The 26,440-nt window shown below is 44.5% G+C and overlaps 1 protein-coding gene across 15 annotated transcripts in view; it reads right to left on the reverse strand.

Moving 5' to 3' along the window:
* The window catches only part of NAV2 (neuron navigator 2), a 762,517-nt gene that overhangs the window by 147,629 nt on the left and 588,448 nt on the right, over positions 1 to 26,440 (reverse strand). Inside the window, exon 1 of one of the 15 annotated variants that reach the window (XM_060177038.1) lies at positions 8,541 to 8,966. The exons of the other annotated variants lie outside the window; for them this stretch is intronic. The gene's annotated coding sequence lies outside the window, so the exon portion shown is untranslated. Of the gene's footprint in view, positions 1 to 8,540; positions 8,967 to 26,440 lie in introns of those variants that run through there. 15 annotated transcript variants of the gene reach the window in all.

Consider the following 26,440-nt stretch of genomic DNA (forward strand, 5'->3'; position numbering starts at 1 on the left):
CTTAGCCAAAGGATCACCAGCTTGCTAATAAAAATAGAACTCAGTTTAATTAACCCAAACTCTCAGGGATCTATGAAGCAGAAGGGAACTAGTGAATAAAATTAACTGTCAGATATATTCATGACATTCTTTTTAATGCCAGCAATTATACAAGCAGGTGTTTTACTGAAATAATGTCAATGGAACTGATATGTCATTAGCAAAACAAAAGGAAAAGTACTACAGAACAGGGCAACCGAGAAAGTACGTAAACTTTGATGACAGGCAGAAAGAAAAGAGTAGGACAGTCATCTTTGTTATCATGGGCAAGTCTCTGCTCTGGGTCCTGAGTTTTAACTTAAACTACAGGACTTATCACAGCCACCCCCAGTGCCATAAGGCAAACATGACAAATAATGAGATAAGCAATATAAAAGGTCTATGCAACTTGTGTGAAACCACAAAAATGGAAGACATTCTTGGGACTGTCATTAGTTTGAAGTGAGCTAAAGAGTGACTTTCAGTATCAGTGACTCTGATACTGAAGTCCTAGAGGATTATTGTAAAACTCTCTGAGTACACTAATTCTATGAACTCTTATTCAGATCTCTTGGTGATACTGCCAACCTGTTACCTGATGCTAATTAGTGTTGCCCAGGGGAGAACTGATCACTGCAACCTTTACACCACCACCCCTTTTATTTATTTACTAAATATTTTATTTATTTATGAGAAAGATAGGAGGAGAGAGAAAGAACCAGACATCACTCTGGCACATGTGCTGCCGGGGATCGAACTCGGGACCTCATGCTTGAGAGTCCAAAGCTTTATCACTGTGCCACCTCCCGAACCACACCCCTTTTATTTTTTTAACCAGAGCACTGCTCAGCTCTAGATTATGGTGGTGCAGGGGGCTGAACCTGGGACTTTGAAGCCTCAGGCAGGAGAGTCTCTTTGCACAACCATCATGCTATCTACCCCTGCCCCCACTGCAACTTTTAGTGTTAAGTGTCTGACTCTACTCACCAGACCAGTTTCTTGAGCTTAGCCTCCAGTAGGAGATAGTCCAGAGGAGTTTCATCTCATCTATGTGAGACCTTCACAAGACTCCCCAGAGGGAATGCCTGTCATTACATCTTTTTTGCAGAACAGGAAGGCAAGCAAAATGGGCAGAGCCAGAATGAAACCTAGCTATCTCTGACTCCCACACGGGCTACATAAAGTAAATCTGCAGAGTGTCTGAAAAATGTTTTCAACAACATATAGAAATAACATGTAGAAAGCCAATGACTGCTCATTTTCCTGCACTAGTCGGCTGAGCTAAAACATAGAACTGCATCTGACAGTTCAGCTTTAGCAAATACGGGGTGGGTACCAAGGGTTCCTAATCCTTTTATTTTCTCTAAAACAGTTTTTATTGGGGTCCAGTCATGGCACATCGAGTAGGCCGCATACCTTAGCGTGTGCATGGGCCTGGGTTCAAACCCCTGGCTCTCACATGAGAGGGAAGGGAAGGCTCTCAGCAGGGAGGGAAGCTTCAGGAGCACTGAAGCAATGCTGTAGATGTCTCTCTCCCTCCCCCATCTCTATTTCTGTCTCAAGAAGGAGGAGGAGGAAGAGGAGGAGAAAATAAAAAGAAGGAGAAAAAGTGATGACCAAGAGCAGTGGATTTGTTATGAAGACAACAAGCTGTAGCAGTAACTCTGAGGCAACAACAATAAAAAGATCACTAACACTAAGAGACAAGGGGAAAGAGAGAGAACCAGAGCATCACTCTGCCAGATGCAACGCCAGGGATAGAATTCTGGACCTCGCGCTTTTAAGTCTACTCATTGCAACAAACACCAGGTCTCCCAGTCATTTTCTTGTTTGGAATCTTGGAACATAGTCCAAGGAAAATGGAATTCTGAGAGGCGGTGGAGGTTGTTCAAGTGACAAGTCAGAGAGAAAAATTCTCATTGAGCTATCCTGAATTGAGTAATTACTTATTAGTGTTCATCTTTCACATTAGACAGGAAATACCTCTTTTTCAATTTTTTTTTCACCTCCAGGGTTATTGCTAGGGTTCAGTGATTACACTAGGAATCCACTACTCCTGGAGGCCATCTTTTCCATTTTGTTGCCTTTGTTGTTATTGTTGTTGGGTAGGACAGAGAGAAACCGAGAGAGATGGAGAGGACAGAGAGGGAGAGATAAAAATAGACACCTGCAAACCTGCTTCACTGCTGGTGAAGTGACCCCCCTGCAGGGGGGAGCCAGGGACTCAAACTGGGATCCTATGTCAGCTCTTGCACTTGCCATGTGCACTTAACCTTCTGTGCTACTGCCCGGCCCCCTAGGAAACTATTCTTTTTTAAAAAAAATATTTATTTATTTATACCCTTTTGTTGCCCTTATTTTATTGTTGTAGTTATTATTGGTGTTGTTATTGATGTTGTCGTTGTTGGATAGGGCAGAGAGAAATGGAGAGAGGAGGGGAAGACAGAGAGGGGGAGAGAAAGATAGACACTTGCAGACCTGCTTCACCGCCTGTGCAGCGACTCCCCTGCAGGTGGGGAGATGGGGGCTTGAACTGGGATCCTTACACTGGTCCTTGCGCTTCGTGGGAACTATTCCTATTTTGTACCAAGTTTATGCCTATATGCCTAGTACATACAAGTGCTTACTGCATAATGCCTCAGTTGAATGAATGAAGCCCAAGGACAAAACCCTAAGGTAGCACTTTGCAATTGGAAGGATATCAATTACAGAGTTTTTGCCTTTTAAATGTCAGAAAATTTGATGTCTGCTCAGTTAAACTGTTGGTCAGTCTACCCATCTGTCTATTCATCCACCTAGCCATCTAAGATACAGTGGTCTAGGGTCCAGCAGTGAGATATATATTTCCTATAATAGCACAACATAGGGAGAGGAACAACTACACCAAAATGCAGCAATTTTGTCAGAGGCAAGACTTCCTAGATCAAATGTCTTTCAAGGAGAATTCAGTGGAAATTCTTTAAAATAGTCTGTTGTACCTTTAAGCTAGGCAGTTAATTTTGATTTCAGCTAAGTCCATCCAGCCACAAAGATAAACACATTTTTTTAATGGGAAAAATCTTGTTAAAGGACAAACAAGCTAATTTTAACATTCATTTCCTTGCTGGATTTTTATTGCTGGTGAAACAACACACAAGGCTAGGCAATTACATGTACCCAAGCATGCAGACAAGGCCCACAACTAAACGGCCCAGCTGTCCATGAAGGCTGAAGGTCAGCCCAGAGAACATTCCAGAGGTGGGATGTTGAGATAAACTGGAGCCCCCTGTCACACAACACTCGTGTGCAGTGTGGTTATATAGAAAGACAACAGTCAATGAAGGTAAGAGAAACCTGGAGAGATAGGACTGAATGTGCTAGTTTGGCTTGCCACCTGCTTCTGGGAATTCAGAGTGAAGGAGAGAATGAATAAATCAAATCAGGACTCTCTGCCTCTTCAAATAGAATAAGACCTGAAAGCCAGTGAGGGAATTGGACACAACAGATCTGATAAATATGCAGAATTCATTGCAAACTTATTTAATTCATTCTGTGAATGAGAGAGGGTGAGGGAAAAATAAAGAACTTTTAGGGATTTGTAAAAATGCATCCAAACTTCTGATTTCTTAAATAATATTCTTCAAAACAAATTCTGATGTATATCCTCTCTAACTAGAAAACAATAAAATTAAGGAGACATTAAATGAGTTAGCAAGTATACAGTCCAGTGCTACACTGGGAGGTGCACTGATAGACTTTATAAAGTCATTAAATGAGTTAGCAAGTATACAGTCCAGTGCTACACTGGGAGGTGCACTGATAGACTTTACAAAGTCATTAAATGAGATAGCAAGTATACAGTCCAGTGCTACACTGGGAGGTGCACTGATAGACTTTACAAAGTCATTAAATGAGTTAGCAAGTATACAGTCCAGTGCTACACTGGGAGGTGCACTGATAGACTTTACAAAGTCATTAAATGAGTTAGCAAGTATACAGTCCAGTGCTACACTGGGAGGTGCACTGATAGACTTTACAAAGTCATTAAATGAGTTAGCAAGTATACAGTCCAGTGCTACACTGGGAGGTGCACTGATAGACTTTACAAAGTCATTAAATGAGTTAGCAAGTATACAGTCCAGTGCTACACTGGGAGGTGCACTGATAGACTTTACAAAGTCATTAAATGAGTTAGCAAGTATACAGTCCAGTGCTACACTGGGAGGTGCACTGATAGACTTTACAAAGTCATTAAATGAGTTAGCAAGTATACAGTCCAGTGCTACACTGGGAGGTGCACTGATAGACTTTACAAAGTCATTAAATGAGTTAGCAAGTATACAGTCCAGTGCTACACTGGGAGGTGCACTGATAGACTTTACAAAGTCATTAAATGAGTTAGCAAGTATACAGTCCAGTGCTACACTGGGAGGTGCACTGATAGACTTTACAAAGTCATTAAATGAGATAGCAAGTATACAGTCCAGTGCTACACTGGGAGGTGCACTGATAGACTTTACAAAGTCATTAAATGAGTTAGCAAGTATACAGTCCAGTGCTACACTGGGAGGTGCACTGATAGACTTTACAAAGTCATTAAATGAGTTAGCAAGTATACAGTCCAGTGCTACACTGGGAGGTGCACTGATAGACTTTACAAAGTCATTAAATGAGTTAGCAAGTATACAGTCCAGTGCTACACTGGGAGGTGCACTGATAGACTTTACAAAGTCATTAAATGAGTTAGCAAGTATACAGTCCAGTGCTACACTGGGAGGTGCACTGATAGACTTTACAAAGTCATTAAATGAGTTAGCAAGTATACAGTCCAGTGCTACACTGGGAGGTGCACTGATAGACTTTACAAAGTCATTAAATGAGTTAGCAAGTATACAGTCCAGTGCTACACTGGGAGGTGCACTGATAGACTTTACAAAGTCATTAAATGAGTTAGCAAGTATACAGTCCAGTGCTACACTGGGAGGTGCACTGATAGACTTTACAAAGTCATTAAATGAGTTAGCAAGTATACAGTCCAGTGCTACACTGGGAGGTGCACTGATAGACTTTACAAAGTCATTAAATGAGTTAGCAAGTATACAGTCCAGTGCTACACTGGGAGGTGCACTGATAGACTTTACAAAGTCATTAAATGAGTTAGCAAGTATACAGTCCAGTGCTACACTGGGAGGTGCACTGATAGACTTTACAAAGTCATTAAATGAGTTAGCAAGTATACAGTCCAGTGCTACACTGGGAGGTGCACTGATAGACTTTACAAAGTCATTAAATGAGATAGCAAGTATACAGTCCAGTGCTACACTGGGAGGTGCACTGATAGACTTTACAAAGTCATTAAATGAGTTAGCAAGTATACAGTCCAGTGCTACACTGGGAGGTGCACTGATAGACTTTACAAAGTCATTAAATGAGTTAGCAAGTATACAGTCCAGTGCTACACTGGGAGGTGCACTGATAGACTTTACAAAGTCATTAAATGAGTTAGCAAGTATACAGTCCAGTGCTACACTGGGAGGTGCACTGATAGACTTTACAAAGTCATTAAATGAGTTAGCAAGTATACAGTCCAGTGCTACACTGGGAGGTGCACTGATAGACTTTACAAAGTCATTAAATGAGTTAGCAAGTATACAGTCCAGTGCTACACTGGGAGGTGCACTGATAGACTTTACAAAGTCATTAAATGAGTTAGCAAGTATACAGTCCAGTGCTACACTGGGAGGTGCACTGATAGACTTTACAAAGTCATTAAATGAGTTAGCAAGTATACAGTCCAGTGCTACACTGGGAGGTGCACTGATAGACTTTACAAAGTCATTAAATGAGTTAGCAAGTATACAGTCCAGTGCTACACTGGGAGGTGCACTGATAGACTTTACAAAGTCATTAAATGAGTTAGCAAGTATACAGTCCAGTGCTACACTGGGAGGTGCACTGATAGACTTTACAAAGCTCAGAGTCATAAGAACTTTAAATGAATTGCCTGCTTTCTACTACTCATAGCAGTAGTAGCTGCCCATACCACAGAGTAGTGACAGTACTGACTCTGAGTTTCCTTCTCCCCTTCAAAGCCACAAATATGTACCATGCTGGGGGGGTACAGAGATTGAAGGACTGACTTCCTAACCCTGGTGAAATTCACAAATCTCCCATTGACTCAGACACTGAAGTGATGACTCTACCACTACATGAAGAGGGGAGTCACAGCTGGCTGGATGGCAGGTTCTGAACACACAGGGAAGGAATCACAGAGGAGAGTTGTTTAAGCTGGCCCTTGCTGTGTGCATAGGAACTTTCCAACCAAAGGAGGAAGATTCACTAGTCACATAGATACCATGTACCAAAACAGAGAGAAATGGAGAGAGGGTGTGTAGTTCACTGCTGCTGGAACATCAGGAACAAAGCCAGCAGTCAGACTGTATGGGAACCGGGGCACAGGAGAGGTTTGGGTGCCTGGTGGGACTGAGACCTTTGTTGGCAACTAAGGAAGCTATGAAGGATCTGAGTGAGTGAATGAGTGATAGGCTCTGACTTCAGTTTCAAGTAGAACATCATTTTATACTCCATTTTGATTCCTTTCTACAGATTTTTCAGAAGGAAGTACTTATTGGGAGTCCTGTCTGAGTCATCCCAAACCTTTGGGGAATGACGAGACTTGTAGGATAGATCTCACCATCCCTGCCTGCCAAGAAAGGCCTGTGAATGCAACATGCCTATTATAAGGAACTTTCCCGACAAGTAGGTCCTCCCTCTGTTAACTGACACTATGAAAAAGCTCTGGAATCCAATAGGACCTGTTAGGACAAATATGCTAGGTTTCCAGTGCAACTTTAGTCAACAGATCTCGTCTCCTTCTTTAAACATCATGAGACAACAATGTGAAACAAGAGAAACTGGCTTGGTGAGTCACCTTTCACAAGAAGAAGTGACTTCTCAAGCCCCGAGTTCACAGTTCATATGACCTGTTTCAGTGCACAAACTGACTTTCACTATTTGCAAAAGAAACCACCTTTTGTCAAGAACTGAGGGAGGGTGAGAGGAGATGGGAAAGAAATATATATACTGACCTGGTGTAGTTCAGTGCATTTCTAATAGAGCATGACATTAAAAAAAAAAACTCTCAGATACAAGAAATGAAAACAATACTAATGGGGAAAAAAACAACTCTAGGTAATTAGTTTTCTTCAAAGATATATGTCAGTCTGTATAAATACAGACATATAACACTTCTGGTTTAAATGCAAACAGCAAACAAAACAATAATTACATAACTACAAATGACAACCCCTGCCAATATCAATATAGATGTGCCTACATGCTGCTGTTTACTTTGCAACAGACGGTTACAAAAAGGACGTGGGCTGATGAAAAGCCCTCACAGTTCACTATTTCACCACTGTAAAGCCCTCAGACAGCACACGCTTTCACAGTGCTCCTCTATGCCAACACTGTGGCATGACATTAATTCTCAGAGTTTACTAGGATGTCAACTGAGTCTCTGGACAAACCTGTAAAAGGGTCCCTTTAGTTTAGGGCCTCTTAGAAGTCAGATGAATAAACTTCACTCTTGGGTCACAGAAGGACAAACTGACAAGCTACACTTACAAAGCCGCCTAAATCCTTTTGAAGAAAGCCAACTTTCATTAAAGAAACTGTTCACATTTGACTCAAGGGAAGAACTGAATGCATTTGAAATGAAAAAAGAGTTTAGAAAAATGAGGCTTAATTTTTCAGTGCTAACAGAAAAAGGCAGCACTGAAATCTAGGTGAACACTTAGAATTTTTACAATGGAAACTGCTTTGCCTCCAAAGTTTATAGACACAGAAGCTGAAGTAAACGGAACATAATTCGTTTATCAACCCCTCTTGCTACCTCTACTTCCAGCAGCAAATACAGAGGGGCTCTAAACCCTACTCTCACAGCATAGCCCCAGACATTTTAAAACCAAATAAAGATGAATCCCAATATAAGCTCACACTGCTGCTTTGTTATGGAACTTCCCAAAGTGACACACAATGGAACAAAACTAATAGCAGCTGGAGAAGAGAAAACTTAATTAATTAATGTCTCTCTCCATTGTGTTTCCCTGTGATAATGGGACTTCTGAAACATCTCAAGCTAGACAATACAGATAACTGAGCTTCTTCAGTTAAAACTGAAGGATTCTGGGAGTCGGGCCGTAGTGCAGTGAGTTAAATGCACGTGGCGCAAAGCGCAAGGACCAGCATGAGGATCCCGGTTCGAGCCCCCAGCTCCCCACCTGCAGGGGAGTCACTTCACAGGCAGTGAAGCAGGTCTGCAGGTGTCTGTCTTTCTCTCTCCCTCTCTGTCTTCCCCATTTCTCTCTGTCCTGTCCAACAACGACGATATCAACAACAATAATAACTACAACAACAATAAAAACAACAAGGGCAACAAAAAGGAAATAAAATATTAAAAAAAAACTGAAGGATTCTGGGGAAACTATACTGACAGAGGCAGAGTGGGGGTGAGCACCTGTAGAACCCATTTAGGCTCCTACCTTTCCCTGTGGAGCAGAGCTGTGGAGCTTGTGCACACTGAACTGTTTCTTCAGCACATCACCAAGCCTCTGTCCTCCTCTTTCTAGGAGGCTGTGGAGTTCCATTCCCTCTCTGACATCATCTTCTATTTTGCTCCAGCCTGAAACCACTCACCAGTGGTCACACCAGGAGCAACCAGCATTTAGAACATGACAGACTGCAGGGAGGTTCTTTCAGTGACCAAGCACCAATGACAGGAAATCACCACAGCTCAAGGGTGCGCCAGTCTCTCCCCTGACTGTTCTGTATTTCATTCCATCTCACAGAGACCTCCCGTGCAGTGAGCCACGGTAATTCTCTGGTCCTCTGACTGGGGCAGCAGGAAGTCAGCCCGCAGCAGAACTGTGCTGGGCTCAGGAGCTCTGGAGTCTGCTCTGGCTATCCCAGTCACCAGAGCACGCCTCTCTGGGGAGTGCTTCAAAGACTTTGTTGCTAAGCTAGTCAGACAGGAGCCCAGCTCCAGCAGGCCATGGGGAAAGAGGCAGCAGCAGGAAAAGGCAGGCCAGAGCAAAGGAGGAGTCAGAGGGCCCTGGGGGCCCCTTTTAAGTCTCACTGGGGGAAACTGATGACACAGACTTTATTTCCTCAAGCTAGTATTGCAGAGTGCTGGAAGACAAGAGCCGGCACACTGCAGGTGTCACTGCAGCACCTCCAATCAAGCTGTGATTCAGGTCCTACCTGCTGCTCAGAGTATGGGTCAGGGACCAGCAGCTTCAGAGACACTTGGAAGCTCTTGAGAACTGCAGCCTCTCAGCTACCGAGTCAACTCTGAGCTCACCAAGCTTCTAGCGTACATCAAAGAAGGAAAGGCAGTAGTCTCCACAGGAGGGAGCATAGGGTGGTCCACAGGGGTTCAGCTGAAGTACTTCTATTTACAAATATTCTTTATCATATCTCTCTTAATACCACTTTTATGCAAGTCCTAAAGTAAATAAAGTAGTTCACTAATGTGCCAAATCTATATTTAAGATACAACAGCTCAAACCTAAGGTCACATATGAAAATTTAACTTCTATGACTTATGAATTCAAATCTGATTTATTAATCCATAGGCAGGCACAGTTTCAATCAAACACAGTCACTATGATCTAGAGGTCAACTGTGCAATATTGCAGCTATAGTTAACATTGTGTATTAAACATCTAAGGTATGTTGATTTTATGAGAGAGAAACCAGAACACTTGGCTGTCACGTGTAGTGCAAACCCAGGTCTCGCATGCATGCAAGGAATGTGCTCTACCTGATAAGCCAACTCCCTGGTTGCTGAGTTGTATACTTAAACATTTTTCCTAAGAGGGTATATCCATGCTAACTCTTCTTATTACAATAAAACAAAACAAAATAAAATTAATATTGTAAAAAATACAGTGGTGAGTAGTCCAGGAGGTGGCGCAGTGGATAAAGCATTGGGCTCTCAAGCATGAGGTCCTGAGTTCAATCCCAGGCAGCACATGTACCAGAGTGATGTCTGGTTCTTTCTCTGTCTCCTCCTATCTTTCTAATAAATAAAATATTTTTAAAAATGCTGTGGTAAAAGCTCATTTTTGCACAGCCTAAACCATGTTAGAATGCACTGCCTACAGTAGAAACTCCTCAGTTTTCCCATTATGGAACCTTGACACAGCCGTACAAGTTGTGGGTCTCATCTCACGAGTGTGTAAAAAGTGCGTCCAGTCTGAGTCAGCTCACAGACCCTTGCCAGCCCTGTCTTTGAGTCCTTATGCCAATTTAGAGCAGAATGGATCTGGCTTTAATCAGAATTCTCAACATATTCTGCACGAGTTCCCATAGGGCGATTCTTTTGCTTGTGTTTGCTCTAACCAGACTCAGAAATAGCACATGGTGGTGTTGTAATTCACGGTCACCTTGCATTTTAGCACACAGACTTGGTCTTACCACTAGCTCAGGCTTCTCTTGTTCTCAACAAAGACCTAGCAGAGAAGTGACTGATGAAGAGAGGGAAGTCCTACATGCAGATAAACCATGCACCAAGGTCCTGCATCCTTTGAAAAGTGAAATGTGAATTTTCATAAGTTTGAAAGAATTTCCTCTTGCTCTAATTTCCAGAGTATTTTAGCTCCTCACTTAAGGTTCTATGCATATGTAAATACCACATCATGTCAATAAGAAATATACAACTTTGGTGGTCCAGGAAGTGGTGCAGTGGATAGAGCACTGGATTCTCAAACATGAGGTTCTGAGTTCAATCCCTGACAGCACATGTACTAGAGTGATGTCCTTCTCTTTCTTCTTCCTATCTTTCTCATTAATAAAAAAATTAAAAAGAAGAAGAAATACACTACTTTGTTAATCAAATAGACAATCACACAGAAAGCCAGGGACTATAACAAGAGTAGATTTATCAGTCTTATTTAAATAAATTCACAAATGTAAAATTTTCTTTATATCCATGACTATGCTTATTTAATGAGGAAGTTGGCAGGGCAGCCTTGTAAAGAAAGGCTACTCATGGGATATTTAACAGTCCCCGTGTCTGGAAACTGGTCTTGCCTGGATTCTCTTTATTGTGGTTCAACTGTCAGAGTGGTATTGCGGCTAGTATTTCTAGCACTAGCAGGAAGCTTTTTGTCCACCTACTGAAAGATGAAACACATTTAAACACACAAAGGACAGTTTTCTAGACAAAGTCCCTTTAAGCTCTTTCTTGGAATGAAGCAGATGGTGAAAGGAGATTGACTGATATCCAGGAATTCTCAAACCTTAGAATATACCTGAATCATCTGGGGGGCTAGAGAAAAAAAATGTAGAATCCAAGGCCCAGCTTCACAGACGCAGAATGCTGTTAGCAGGGCCCTTGTCTTTTAAATGGGTTTCATTTGTAGATCATTTTGAGGTTTGGGAAAAAGTTGTACAGAAAACTTTCCTTATGCCCTCCTGCCCGTCATCTGTCTCTCCTATTACTGCACTTTGCATGACTGTGGCACATTAGCTAACAACTGACGGGATGGGGGTAGATGGCATAATGGTTATGCAAAGAGACTCTCAAGGTCCCAGGCTCAATCCCTCATAGCACCATAAGCCAGAGATGAGCAGTGCTCTGGTAAAAAAAAAAACAACAAAAACCCAAAGCCTCTCTCTCATTAACTGATGGCCCAATCTTGGCACATTATTATCCACCAAAGTCTGCAGTTTGCACAAGGTTTGCATACCTCTAAAGCTCTTGGCAAATACATGCTATCTACTCACCACCACAGTATTGTTAGAAAGAAGAGTTTTATTGCCTTAAGGAATGTCCTCTACTCTCCCACCTCTCATTCCTTCCCACAAACCCATGTTCTGAACAAACATTCAGGTAGTCAGGGTCCAGCTATCAGAAACACTGCCTTAAAATAGGGCCTGGACGCAAGAACCGGGAGCTAGGCTGACCTCAGGTTCCCTGAGAGGTACACAGTCACCATGTGACTGTAGCATAGTGACAACTTACATTCCAAACCCTCATAACAACTAGTCTTGGCCCTCAATGTTAAGGGGACAAGTTGTGCACATTCAGAATGCCTGAGCCCTGAGGCTCCTTCATCTTAGATCAAAGCTTGGTAAGAATGGCTAGGGAGTCGGGCGGTAGTGCAGTGAGCTAAGCGCACGTGGCGCAAAGCACAAGGACCGGCGTAAGGAGCCCGGTTCGAGCCCCTGGCTCCCCACCTGCAGGGGAGTCTCTTCACAGGTGGTGAAGCAGGTCTGCAGGTGTCTATCTTTCTCTCCCCCTCTCTGTCTTCCCCTTCCTCTCTCCATTTCTCTCTGTCCTATCCAACAACAACAACGACATCAATAACAACAATAATACCTACAACAATAAAACAACAAGGGCAACAAAAGGAAATAAATAAATATAAAAAATATTTAAAAAAAAGAATGGCTATAATTCCAGATTTTTCAGAAATTTCTTTTTTTTTCCTTCCCCTTTCTCTTCCTTCCTTCTTTCTTTCCTTCCTTCCTTCCTTTTTCTCTTTCTTTCTTCCTTTCTTTCACTCTGTCCTTCCTTTCTTTTCTTCTCTTTTTTTTTGCCACTAGGATTATTATAGGGCTCAGAACCTGCATAAATCTACCACTCCCAGCAACTATTCCCTCCCTTCCTTTTATTTGATAGCACACAGAGAAATTGAGAATGGAGGGGAGACATAGAGGGAAGGAGATAGAAAGTCACCTGTGAAGCTTCCTCCCTACAGGTGGAAACTGGGGCTTAAAGCCAGATCCTTATATATAGCAATGTGTACACTCAAGTAGGTGTACCACTTCCTGGCACCTGTGAAATTTCTGCTAATTCCTGACCTGGGACTTAAAAGATTACAGGTCCCAGAAAAGGTCAACTATGGAAGCCCAGATTGAGAAGGTATAGAAGTGAGCTGAGGAAGGTAAACTGAACACAGTATTTTGGGCAGCAGGCCAGAGAGGGTGTCAGCACGGGTGTTCTAATTAGATACCCTTGTCCTGAAAAGCCTTCTGCTTCGTGAAAAGAGCCTTTCCTCCAGGTATGTCCTATGCACTGAGCATGCTTGTCCGTCTCCTGGATGTTGACATTCACATTCCTGTGATTTCTGATACAAGTCACTCTCCAATCTGTAGAGAACTCTATGACACAAGTTCACTTTTCACCTTAGCCCAGTGGAATTTATACTGGCATTCAGGATTGTGTGTTCCTCTTCGAAGAGGACTAGAGCCCCTGGGGGAGGGAATTCTAGCCACTTGATGTCTCCTCTTTTGGTGTGATGCAGACACCCACCCCAGGAAATCATCACAGTCACTGCCCAGTGGGTGAAGCCTGCTGACACTTGGGTTAGGTTCGTGCAAGTTTCACCTTGTCTTATCTGAACTGCAGCTGAAAGAAATGCCAAGGTGTGCTGAGAGCAGGTGGAGCAAAACAGGTGAATAGCTTGCAACACCTTCTGCACACTGAGGGGTTGACATAAGCCTGGCCTTGGGGGCGGCACCAACTAGATTTCTAAACTCTATTAAAAACAGCCACCAAACTAGGGTTCTAAATGTGGTTGAGGAGCTACAGGAAATCCTCTAGTATAGCCAATCTCAGGCCGTCCCCCCAGAAAGGGTCCCAGGGTCAGGTGGTGTCATCTGTTGCGTACTTGTGAAGCCCCTACTGTGAGGCATGGGGCTTGAGTGTGGGAGGTAGAAGATCAAACCAGCCCATGGCTTTGGGGGGCCTAGCATCAGAGTGGGGGAAAGACTTACATGGGGTTTAGTAAAGTCAAGAGCATGAAGAAGGGCTAGAAAAAGATGCTAGGGGGATTCGGGCTGTAGCGCAGCGGGTTAAGCGCAGGTGGCGCAAAGCACAAGGACCAGCATAAGGATCCTGGTTCGAACCCCGGCTCCCCACCTGCAGGGGAGTCACTTCACAGGCGGTGAAGCAGGTCTGCAGGTGTCTGTCTTTCTCTCCTCCTCTCTGTCTTCCCCTCCCTCTCTCCATTTCTCTCTGTCTTATCCAACAACAACAACAATAACTACAACAATAAAACAACAAGGGCAACAAAAGGGAATAAATATAAAAATAAATAAATAAATAAATAAAATTAATAAAAAAATTTTAAAAGAAAAAGAAAAAGATGCTAGGGAAAAAAAAAGATGCTGGGATTCTAGGAGGAAGAAACCCTCAAATGGCACACTGAAGGATGAGAAGGTGTTTGCCAGGCAGCAAGGGTGGGGCAAGGAAATTAGAGAGTTCGTGGAGATAATGTGTAGACACAAAGATCCTGAACTATACAATGAATCCATTGTGTGACTTTAAGATGCTAAATTTCTACCAGTGAACACTTTATTACAAAAAGCATTATCCTGGACATTAATTCTAAGTGGGGTTCAGTTAATGTTGAAATACAATATGAAGAAACAGATATAAGGCCAGCAAAATAGCTCGCCTGGGAAGGTGCCTGCATTTCCATGTATGTGACCCAGACATGAGTCTGGCCACCACCACACTGGGAAGCACTTTGGTGCTGTAATATCTTTTCTTCTCTGTCACTGCCTTTTAAAAATATTTTGTTTATTTACTTATTATTGGATAGAGATAGAAAGAAATTGATAGAGGAGGGAGAGGTAGAGACAGAGAGACACCTGCAGACCTGCTTCACGACTCATGAAGCTTTCCCCTGCAGGTGAGGACCAGGGTATTGAACCTACTTCCTTTTGCACTATAACGTGTGTGCTTAACCAGGAGCACCACCGCTTGGCCCTTGTTTTTGTCTTTTTCTATATGAAAAAGTCAGCCTGGGCAGTGAAGCCCCAGTGATAGAAAAAAGAAAGGAAGGACAGACGAGATACAGATTGCTGGTCTTCAGGGTATGGCTTAAGTGAAAACTAAGTGACTACAGAATACTCAAATTAACACCCACCAAATTGAGCAAGACACAGAAGCTGACAACATAGACTGCCTGGCCCTGTTCACTATGTCCTCTGGTTCCATGGACTGGTCACCTTTAGAAACAGCTGACAACATAGACTGCCTGGCCCTGTTCACTATGTCCTCTGGTTCCATGGACTGGTCACCTTTAGAAATAGCTGACAACATAGACTGCCTGGCCCTGTTCACTATGTCCTCTGGTTCCATGGACTGGTCACCTTTAGAAACAGCTGACAACATAGGCTGCCTGGCCCTGTTCACTATGTCCTCTGGTTCCATGGACTGGTCACCTTTAGAAACTTCAGAGACAGCCTTTAATACTACTTCTTTGTGAGCTTCTTTCAGGGGCAGGCCAGACATTGAAAGGCATATTTGCTACAGGAAACAAAAAGGTCCAGTGTTTTCAATAACGTAGAAACCAATAATGTAGAAACAAAGCATGGTAACAGCAAAACAGATATTAAACCTCAAAAATCATACCTGTTCCTACTTTGCACCCTTCTGCTCTCTTTCTGTCTCTCACTAGAATAAATAGTAAAAATTTTTAAAAGGATTAAAAAACCTGTGTTGTGTTTCTCCCTAGAATTTTAACATGCAGGGACCTAGACAGAGCCATAGACATGTTCACAGGAGGAACAGGTGTAGTCTGAGTGGTGCTGACAAGCACACCTCTTCCCAGAGCAAACTGGGTGTGAGACACCCAGAGATCATGTGGCTGGCTCCTAGTTAGCAAGCTAGCTACAGGCAAAGAGCAGCTCATGTCTGGCAATGAAACCACAGCCACAGCTGGGGGACCCTGGGGGAAGGGAAGTCAAGAACACAATAGTCAGTGATCTGCAGAGCAGGAGCAGAGTGGCCACCGGAGCCTTCAGGATATTCAAACTACTTTCTCTTCTTTCTTTCCTTTCTTTTATTCTCCTCTCCTCTCCTCTCCTCTCCTCTCCTCTCCTCTCCTCTCCTCTCCTCTCCTCTTCTCTTCTCTTCTTTATTCATAAGAAAGATAGGAGGAGAGAGAAGGAACCAGACATCTCTCTGGTACAAGCGTTGCTGGGGACTGAACTCAGGACCTCACTCTTAAGTGTCCAATGCTTTATCCACCATACCATCTCCCAGACCTCTTTTTTCTTTTCTTTTCTCTTCTCTTCTCTTCTCTTCTCTTCTCTTCTCTTCTCTTCTCTTCTCTTCTCTTCTCTTCTTTTCTTTTTCTCTTCTGTCTTCTCCTCCTTTTTTTAACCTCCAGGGTTATCTTTGGGGCTCTGTGCCGGTACTACAAATCCACAGCTCCTGGCAGTCATTTTCCCCATTATACTTGATATGAGAAAAAGAAATTGAGAGGGAAGGGAGGACAGAGAGGGAGAGAGAGAGACACCCAAAGACCGGCTTCACTGACTGTGAAGCATCCCTGCTGCAGATGGGGAGGAGGGACTCAAACCCGGGTCCTTGTACATAGTACTATGTGCACTTAATGGGGTACGCCACTGCCCGGACCCCTCAGATTACTTTCTGTCAGTGTATGAGGAAGTGTAGTCACAATAATCTGATGTTATACAGATCAAAGAATGTGCTCCTGACATACATTTTTAATTAAAACCAATTTTAAAAAGATTTAATTATTAACACGAGAGAGGAGGGGAGAGAGTCACTGTGGCACATGGAATGCTGGCGGTCAAACTCAGAACCTCACGCTTTAAGTCCAGCACACTAACCACTGCAACACTCCGCAAGTCACACTTTTGGGCCTAGTTCCCCTCTTACATTGGCAAGGTCAAATGTGTCGCCCACTTTCACAAGACAATAAAGAAAAGTAGCATCCAAGTGGGGTTGGAACCTCAGCAGAATTGTCAAGTTCTTGTAGAGTTAGAGGCATGCCTTCAATGTTAAAAGATGAATATATATATTTACTATTTACCAGTGAGAGGGAGATAGAGAACCAGAACATCGCTCTGGCTTATGTGATGCCTGGGACTGAATGAGTCACGCATGCGAGGCTGCCACTCTACCAGGGCACTCAGTGTTACCATATTTTCATATTTTTAATGAATAAATGAATTTTATTTATTTTAGATAGAGTTCAAGGAGAGGGAGAAAGAAAGAAAGAGGGAGAAACTATAGTACCAAAGCTTCCCAGAATGTAGTGGGAGCAGGGCTAAAATCTGGGTCACGCATATGGCAAAGCAGAAAACTATCCAAGTGAGCTAGTTGACTGCCCCCACCACTACCACTTTCACACTGTATAATGACAACAACAGGTTTTCAAAAACTACTGCAGAGGGGCTGGGCGGTAGCGCACTGGATTAAGCGCACATAGTGCAAAGTGCAAGGACCGGTACAAGGATCCTGGTTTGAGCCCCCGGTTCCCCACCTGCAGGGGGGTTGCTTCACAAGTGGTGAAGCAGGTCTGTAGTTGTCCATCTTTCTCCCCACCTCTCTGTCTTCCCCTCCTCTCTCAACTTCTCTCTGTCCTATCCAACAACAACAATAACAGCAACAACACCAACAACCATGGAAAAAAGATGGCCACCAGGAATAGTGGATTCCTAGTGCAGGCACTGAGCCCCCATGATAATCCTGGAGGTAAAACTAAATTAAATTAAATTAAAAATTAAAAAAACACTACTATAGAGGGTAGCATTCCCAACATTTTAGGGGGTGTGCAGACCCTGAGGCATAGTGATTCTTGGTAATCACAGTTCACTCTGTGTCCAGATCAGTGCTCGGCAGGAGGTGCACAGAATGTGAGTTTATTACAAGAGGTTGTGGGTAAGAAAACGTTCTGAAGCAGCAGTCTTGGAGTGCCCTTCTAGTTCTGCTGGCTGGCATGACCCGCAGAAGCCTGACTTTCCAACAAGACCTCTTTGTCCTGAGCACAATGCCTCCTTTGCCTCCATCTATAATTGAACCTCAGTGGTTCCTGAAGGGAACTAGGACACCCTGAGTCTACAAGAAGGTCCCCTCTTCTCTCAGCTTCTCTCCTCTGTAGAAGTCTCTGCAACATGTAGCCTCACAGTTTTCCAAGTTCTGCCTGACTGCTTTTAGGACTAGAAGGTTCATGTGCTTCCAGAGGAATCCAGCCTCTTTTTTGACAGGTCTAATTTCCAGCTAATTTTTCCTTACATGGATTAACGATCACTTTCATGTTTAGGAAATGAAAATGTATGTCCAGCTTCTACAAGCAGCTCAAGTTTGGGCCTCTGGAACCTACTGCTTTACTAAGTAGTCTCTCTGCCAAGCATATCCAGTTTCTACAAATATTTCTATTACGTTTTAGGGTTTGAACCTTTCGCCTTCCTTGTTTCCCTTCCCTGAACAAACCTCTCCCTGATTCTGAACCCCTTAAAACCTGGCACAGAGAACAAACCAGATATTGTCTGACTAGCAGATCCTCTGTTGCTTTCCACATTGTTGAAGTATTATTAATCCAGCCAAAGGTTCAGATTTACGGAGCTCTGTCAAGCTTGACAGAATTTTTTGGGTCTCGGAGCCTCAGCCCAGCAGGTGGCAGCATTCAGAGGGAAGAAGCTTGGCTCTCAACAGCTGAGTCCCCAATTTGCCCAAGCAGGCTGCTCCCTATAGGGTATGTGTGAGTTTGGGCAAGTGCCTTCTCTTGCCCTCAGTGTCCATAGCTGTAAACTTGGAGTAGTGACATGTTACAGGATTCTGAGGATTTTGCAATAATTCACTGATATTGAAAAAAAGCATGCCACACAATGAATAGCCAGTAAATTGAAATTATTACTAGTAGTAGTACTACCAACACCAGCACCCCCTCCTTCCAGATACATTTCTTACAGCAGGACTGCCAGAACAAGTTTGTATTGCAGGAGGAAAAAGAGGGACTCCTTTTGCTTAAGCATATTCTGGTCTAAGAGGAAGATAGGAACTTGAGCAGACGAAATCAAAAGGAATAGAAAAGAGCCACCCGGAAGGCATTAGCACGTGCTGGGAACCAAGCAGTGGGACTCCAGGTGTCTGCTGGGACGGCCTGGGAAGACTTTCTGTCTTCATCAGAATGTCAAAGAACTGTGCCAGGTGGAGGGGAGAGAGGAGGCTGGGGAGAATGTACAGAGAGAAGACAAATGCAAAGGAGCAGAGGCATAAGATCATGGTATCTCTGCTGAGGAAGGTGGCAGGAGAGGATATGAGTGGTGCAGAGTGGAAGTGAGGAGACGGTAGGTAACAAGAAAGGAACTAGGCCCATAAACCGGGGACCTCAGCACTGTCTCCCATCCCATATGTTCTCTCTGAAGGTCACCTCACTATACTGCATCCTGTTGGGAGGGGGAGATCTGTGTTGAAGCTGGGGGCTGTAAGCGTGTGGGCCAACACAGAAAAACGAAGGAGACATCATGACTCACAAGAGTAGATTCGGAGGGTGAAACAGTTTCCCTCTGCTCATACAGCAGCTGCCTTTGGAGCCCTGTGCCAGGCCCGGGGTAGGAAGTCTGCCAATCGTGAAGCCTCAGATGGTGAGGACGATAAGCCATAGAGACGTTCACAGGTGACAGTCATCCTAACCTTCTAGTCATTTCAGCCCAAGCGTCAGACTCATGAGTGAACAAGCTCCAGAACGGCATGGACCCCCCAGCGACCAAACCAGCTCTAAGCCTGGGGCCTCCTGACTGGGATCTAGACATGGTGGGATAGAGAACTCATATCCATTGAGACTTGTCCCAATTCCTGATGTGGAGAGCCTTGGGATAATGAAACAATGGTTTCTAAAAGATAAATGTTGGCAGCAGCTGTTATCCAGTAATAGACACTCAAGCAGGATTCACCCAGCAGGCAGTGTGGAGTCACTAAGGGATTATAAGCTGTTGGATACAGTGCTGAGTGGGCACTGAGATCAGAGGTAAGAAAAACAAAGTGATGGGAGTCGGGCGGTAGCGCAGTGGGTTAAGCGCATGTGGCACAAAGCGCCAAGGACCAGTGTAAGGATCCTGGTTCGAGCCCCCGGTTCCCAACCTGCAGGGGAGTCTTTTCACAGGTGGTGAAGTAGGTCTGCAGGTGTCTATATTTCTCTCCCCCTCTCTGTCTTCCCCTCCTCTCTCCATTTCTCTCTGTCCTATCTAATGACGACGACAACAATAATAACTACAACAATAAAACAAGGGCAATAAAAGGGAATAAATAAATATATAAATATTTTAAAAAAAGAAAAACAAAGTGATGAGGATAGTCATCTGTGGAAAGTGGGGGAGAGAGAACAGAGCTACAGAGAACCCTGGCAATGGGTATGTGAGAGAAAATTCATCAAGCTTAGCAACTGGCTTCGAGGAACAAAGGGAGAGAAGAGCCTGAAATTCTTTCTAGGTTACAGTTGTGGAAGGGAAACAGATGTAGAAATACAAGAGGCAAGACAGGCTGGGGTGTGGGGGGGAGTGGAGATATGCATTTAACATGCTTACATGGCTTCGGTGAAAACCCTGAAACAAAGCTTGTTTCTGCCTGTCTGTCTATGTATGAGCCCTGGTTATCTGCCTCCCTTGCTCTGTGACCTTGGACTAGCTGCCCATGGCCTCCAAGTCCCTGCATCCCTATAGGGACTATAACAAAATGAGCACATCCACTAAAGTGAGGAAGAGGATGACCAGAGGAAATGTTTATGATAAAGGGCCACATCTAGTGCCTGGCATTCGGAAGTGCACAACACAAGCAGCTGCTGTTACAAACAGCATCACAGTGAGCACTAGGTCCCGGGTGTCCTGAGTCAGAGTCACTCAGGCTGAGGTTTTTGTCTGTGAGGGCCTAGCTGTCTCATGCACAGCTTTGGTGAATGCTTCCTTCATCCGTGAAGTCCAAACCAACTTCGAGATGGTCCAGACCCGTCTGAATAGGAGTGAGGAAAGACAGTCCCCCACCTGCCCTTAATCTCTCGCCTCCTCCTTCTTTCCTAACTCAGTGGCTCAGTGGTTTTGATTAACCGCTCCTACAGAGAAAGGCAAAAATCACCTGATTAATAAAACTCTAACATGCTGTGCATGGTTCTGAGGTCTCTGGGTGACACTGAGCTTGTTATTGTGTGTTTTGTTTGGGTTCCCAGTGGGCGTAGGGCCCAGAAGGTAGAATTTCCTCTGAGATGTTCAGGTATTATGCTTCCAAAAGTTGGAAACTGTAGATGAGTGGAATGGCCACTCGAATGAGCCTTAATAACAGGAAGGCAGACTGGTGTGGCACCTGAGTAAATCACTGTGCAAAACTGGCTCTAGATCTGAACCTTCCTGCCTCTACCCATCTCACAGGTTTCTATTTCCAACACACACACACATACGCACACGCACACGCACACGCACACACATTCATATCCCGCTTACCCCATTCCATCTCTCAGTGAGTATCTGGAAGAGTGTTAACACAAGTGTTTCTAATGCTTGAGCAAGGACCTGTGACCTTTAATTGAAATGAAACACCTAATAATGCTTCTGAGGGAGAGAAGTTATCTGCTTTTGTCCCCTGTATGAGCCAGCTGCTAAGACTACTAAGTAAGCATTTTCCAGTAATTTTAGGTTCCTATGCAGCTTAGCCTTTCGAGCCAAACCTCTCTGAACACATTGTAGCTCTCTTCATAGGCTACTCTAATGGCACAACAGGTTTGCAGGGTTTCTGATATCACAGAAGGCCCAGTCTTCAATATATTCTGACATGGGGGACTAGTTACAGTGGGAAATTGCAGACTCCCCAGAACACACAAAGGCTTGGATTCAGCCCAGCAATTAGTAAACTACCTGCATGAGCTGACCTGGCCAGGTAATTGGACCCTCCTGAGTACCCACTTCCTCAATTGCAAAGAGTGTGAAAAGCAGTTTATTTTCTTTCTTTCTTTCTTTCTCTCATGGAAAAAGCTGGTCATAGTGCCTTGCGCAGAAACCTCACACGTTAGCATCAGTCACGCCGCTGCAGGAGAAGCAAGTAGATGTGCACTTGCTGACACTATCGGCCCAGTTCTCTGCACTGCTGGTGACACGTTTCTTCTGTATCAGGGATCTGCTAAGTAGACTTGACCTCACCCTTTACACTTCTTTGCTCAGGCATGTGAGGTTCTCATTTCAGAACAGGTGACTGGGCACAAGACTCTGGGGATTGGACTATGAACCAGACCCCAGTCTCCCCACCCCCAACAAGACATGAACATGGGTTTGATTTATGGCTAGAAGACTCAGGAAACAGACCACGGCCTCTCCTTAGACCTGGAATCTTATTTCACTTCAGGGGGCTCAAAAAAACATCAGCTCTTCTCAGGTGTCCTTGCCAGGGTATCTGTCACACATTGGAGTTCTTTCAGGATTAAGAGGAAAAGTCAAAACCTCCACTTCTTGGGACAATTTCTTATCTGGGCCCCTGGGATTCTGGAAGGATGCAATGATTCTTCCAGGCACGCAGGCTCTTGGATTATTGCTGCACTGCAGGCAGCAGGCATTAACCTGGAGTCCTCACAGATGTTTTTCCAAACTGATGTTTCTCTGGGCCACAGGTAAGCTGCCTCCTGCCTACATGATTCATTCCCACTGCTTTCACTGGAAGGCCTGCTTTCAGGTTGTGACGGCTAAATCCATCAGTTTGACTAGGCTGCAATACCCAGATATCTGGACAACCATGAGTCTAGGTGTTGCTCTGAGGAGGTACACGCTTAAGTCAGTGGACTTTGAGCAAAGCATGTTACTCTTCATACTGCAGGTGAGTCTTATACAAGCACTTGAAGGTCAAAAGAAAAAGGCTGTTCTGCCAAGAACCAGAGGGAACTCTAACTCCAGTTGCAACATCAACTCTTCTGTCCAAGTCTAAGTGATACACAGGCCATGCTGATCCATCTAGCAGATAATTGGGGACTGTGTTCAAGAAAAAGAAGCAGCATGACCTCACTACAGTGTGTGTTTTAGGTAAGATAAAAGCCTAAGGAGACAAATAGATGCAGAAACTGCAAGAAGGCTAGCAGGAACTGCCATCTGAGGTGTAGCAAACATCATAAATAATACCTCCTCTTTTCCTTCCCACTCAACTATGAGGTAGGATCCAAATTAACAGGCACCATACAGGAAGCTATCTCCCTCAAGGTCATACACCAGACAAGTAATGAACATGAAGTCAAGGTCTTCTGATTCCAAGGCTCAAGCTTCTCCCATTAGATTTTGCTTCAGAGCAGCATGCTGAGAGGATCACAAGCTCTCAACAAAACTAACTTTCTTATCTTGATCTCAGTACAAGCACATATGGCCATTTCTTCTTCGTCTTCTTTTTTAATTGAGTCTTTCAATATGGGCTTACTGTCTCAGGGCCAAAATACTCCCAACCTCATCCAAATGTTTCTTTTCATGTTCACCTCAGCTCGAACTTGGTATTCTCCAACCTCACTATCATAAATCTGTTGAGCCTCTCTATAGGTTGCAGGCCCTTGAAAAATAGCTGGGAAAGGTATTTTCTGGCTTAATGTATAAATAAATATGGACCAAGTTTCTAGATGACAGCTATGCAAAAGCTTAACAGGGAAAATAGGAGAACTTCGAGTCTATCTGTGCTGCTTCAGGCCTTTTTTTTGCCATCAAAGGTACATTTGTAACGTACAGAGACGGGATTTGCAGAGGCAACCACTCCATCAAGAGGTGTGGTGCTGGAGGCTGCAGGACAGAGCACCCACAAGTGGCACCAACAACGTCCAAGTCACACTGAAGCTTTAGTACAGGCACGGAAAGAAACAACAGCCCTTTAACCCCCTGCCAGCCCTTCCACAGGTTTAAAACAACTACATTATTTATTTATTATTGGATAGAGACAGAAATTGGGAGGGGCAAGGGAGATAGAGAAGGAAAGAGAGAGCTTTCCCCCTCAGGTGGGGACCAGGGGCTTGAACCCAGGTCCTTGCACTCTGTAATGTGTGCTTAGCCAGGCACACCACTGCCTGGCCCCACGTAATTACGTTCTCAAGTCTTCCTTTTTCTCATTAGTAAAGTGAAAATGGTAGTAAATAAAGCCAGACTTTGAGAGTTATACTTTAGCCCTCACTCCCTATTATCCACTGAGAACTACAGAGCTGGAATATGTTCTCCTTGCATGCAGATGTATTCCTCGGTCAGTGTGAACTCCTGGGGTCCAGGCTTACCCTGATGGGACCTACAGCACCCTAAAGGGCACCTCCAGGATGAGGAGTACCAAATGGTCTGGCCCTGAAAATAAATCGCTGATTAGTTCTGGTTGGTCACACCCAAATAAGCTCTGCAATGGAAGAGACATGTGTTAACTATCTGTTGACTTGAAATCCTTAGAACCCAGGGTGTCTCTCTGGAGCATGCCTTAAAGAGCCCAGGGTGGAATCTCCCTTGGCTGAACACCTGGGGCTGGTTTGAGCAAAGCCCAGGTGCTGCATGTTGTGCTGACATTGCTTACTCCTGGGTAGGGCATGAAGTGTGTCCCAATAAGACAGCAGACAGTCTAGATGAGGAGGAGAAAGTAAGGAGTGCTGGAGCAGCATGTCTCCTTAAGGCAGGGCTCTCTCACCCAACGTTGAGGGCGGAGTGCTGGAGGGCTGAGGAGGACTCACACTTCCCATGTGAATATCCATTCTGGGGTCATCTCAACTCCCACCCACCACAAGGCGACTGCTCCTCTGCCTCTACCAACTGAGATTTGGTGAGACAGGCATAAGGGAATTTATTGGGGGTCTTCACCCTATGTCAGGCACTGAGCTTGATATTAGACACACACTATAGCCAACTTAATCTTGGTGACACCGCCACAGCATGAAGGTGACTTGGAAAGGTCTAGAGTGTCAACACACTCACTGTACCAGTTCTCCACATGTGTTAGCTGCCATTGTTAAAACTCTAGGCATCATTATTCTCCTTTGCAGATGTGAAAAAGCTGGCTTTCCAAAGGGATAATGTGAGCACATAAGAAGCCCCTGCAAGGTCTGCTCTGTTTTCAGATGCACTTGGGAACCCAGACACCAAGTCTCTCAATGCTAACACTTCCATCATCTGCCATGTCTTAGAATGACACGTTGACATTCAGTAGTCTTTGAGTAGCCAGCTTCTCCAGAGCAAGCCACTGTGGGTATTGTAGGAGTAGGGGGCTCCCTGAACCCTGGCATTATATTATTATATCTGACAAGGTGCCATGTACTTTGATTAACCTACTCAGCCAGGCCTGGTCTGAGGTGGTTTGGGGTTTGACACAATCGGAGAGGACTGAGCCAGTCTGGACACACCAGAGGGAAAGGCAGAACGGGGGAGCCTGAAGACAACACAGCCATTTCCAGCTCTGACTGCAAGGTGGGAGTTGTCTTTGTGTCTAGTTGCCCCCGTTCTCTTTGCACAACTTCTAACTCCACTGGGCTGAGTTTAATATGCACGGTCCCTCTAACCTTCTGTGTATCTCTGCCTCGCCCAGAGTTACTCACTGCTCTCTGGATTCTTGGTTTCTGATCTGGGCTCGCCCCAGGCATTGCTCTCATAACCCCCACCCCTCATCTAGCTCAATGCCCTGGCTCTCGTTTGCCTGATTCTGTCTCCTCGCACGCCACTCCGGGTCAAGTTTACATGAACACCCTCTGAGATGGGCACGAAGAAACCCAACAGGTTGGAATTAGCCCCCAGACCCAGGTGGGCCTCACACTGCCCCTGCCTCACAGTGGATTCTTTACTTCCTATCAGTTGTCCTCATAGAATTTACTGTCCCTGCCCACAGCCCTCAATGCTGACCTCCTCACTTGCTGGCTCTACAAGCTTCCTGATGAGAAACGAGGATCTTGGAGACTGAGTCTGTTCATTTCCCTTGGCCTCAGTGATGTCAGCTCAGTTTCTAGCACACAGCACACTCAATAAACACTTTGAAATGAAGTTTTACTGCCTTTTGCCTGGAACCTGTGCAGAAACCAGGCCAAAGGAAGCATTTCCTGTTTTCAGTTGCAGGACAGCTGCCTTGGAAAGCTCTGGAGCCAGGAAGATGTCCATCAGGTGAGAGGGCAGGTGGTGAGCAGCCCTTGTGGGGACACCTCAGAATGTTCTGGGGTGTGCTTCCTCTTCTTCATAGCACCCACCCTTATTTCTCTTTCCTGCAGGATGCCGGGTGTGGTTTAGGGGAAATCAAATCTCTAAGAAAACTGGGAAAGTCCTGAGAAGTCAAGGCCTAAGCTCAGTTTTCTGGGAAGATAAGATATTCCCCATTTTTTTCTTTTCTTTTCTTTCCCCCATAAATTATGAGTCAACATTTGCAGTGAGTTATGAGTGGCAGTCTGGGCTGTCCATGCCAAAGTTGGACCACACTTCATTTCTCCATGGGGCTATTGGCCAGTAAATCACTTTTTAATCCTGGTCTCTGCCTACTAAATCCATCGTCACCAACAGTGGCTGCAGTGGGCTTGGGGATGCTGGAGAATTTCTCTCCTCTCTGCATGCTGTTAGCTCAATTGTTCTTTCTATTCTGAAAAACCTGCCTGCCCAACTGCCGATAAGGGCTGATAGATTTCCCACACTCAGTAAATCAAGTATGGAGGCAGACATGCAC

The sequence above is a fragment of the Erinaceus europaeus genome, chromosome 17, assembly GCF_950295315.1.
Source record: "Erinaceus europaeus chromosome 17, mEriEur2.1, whole genome shotgun sequence".
Classification (NCBI taxonomy): domain Eukaryota; kingdom Metazoa; phylum Chordata; class Mammalia; order Eulipotyphla; family Erinaceidae; genus Erinaceus; species Erinaceus europaeus.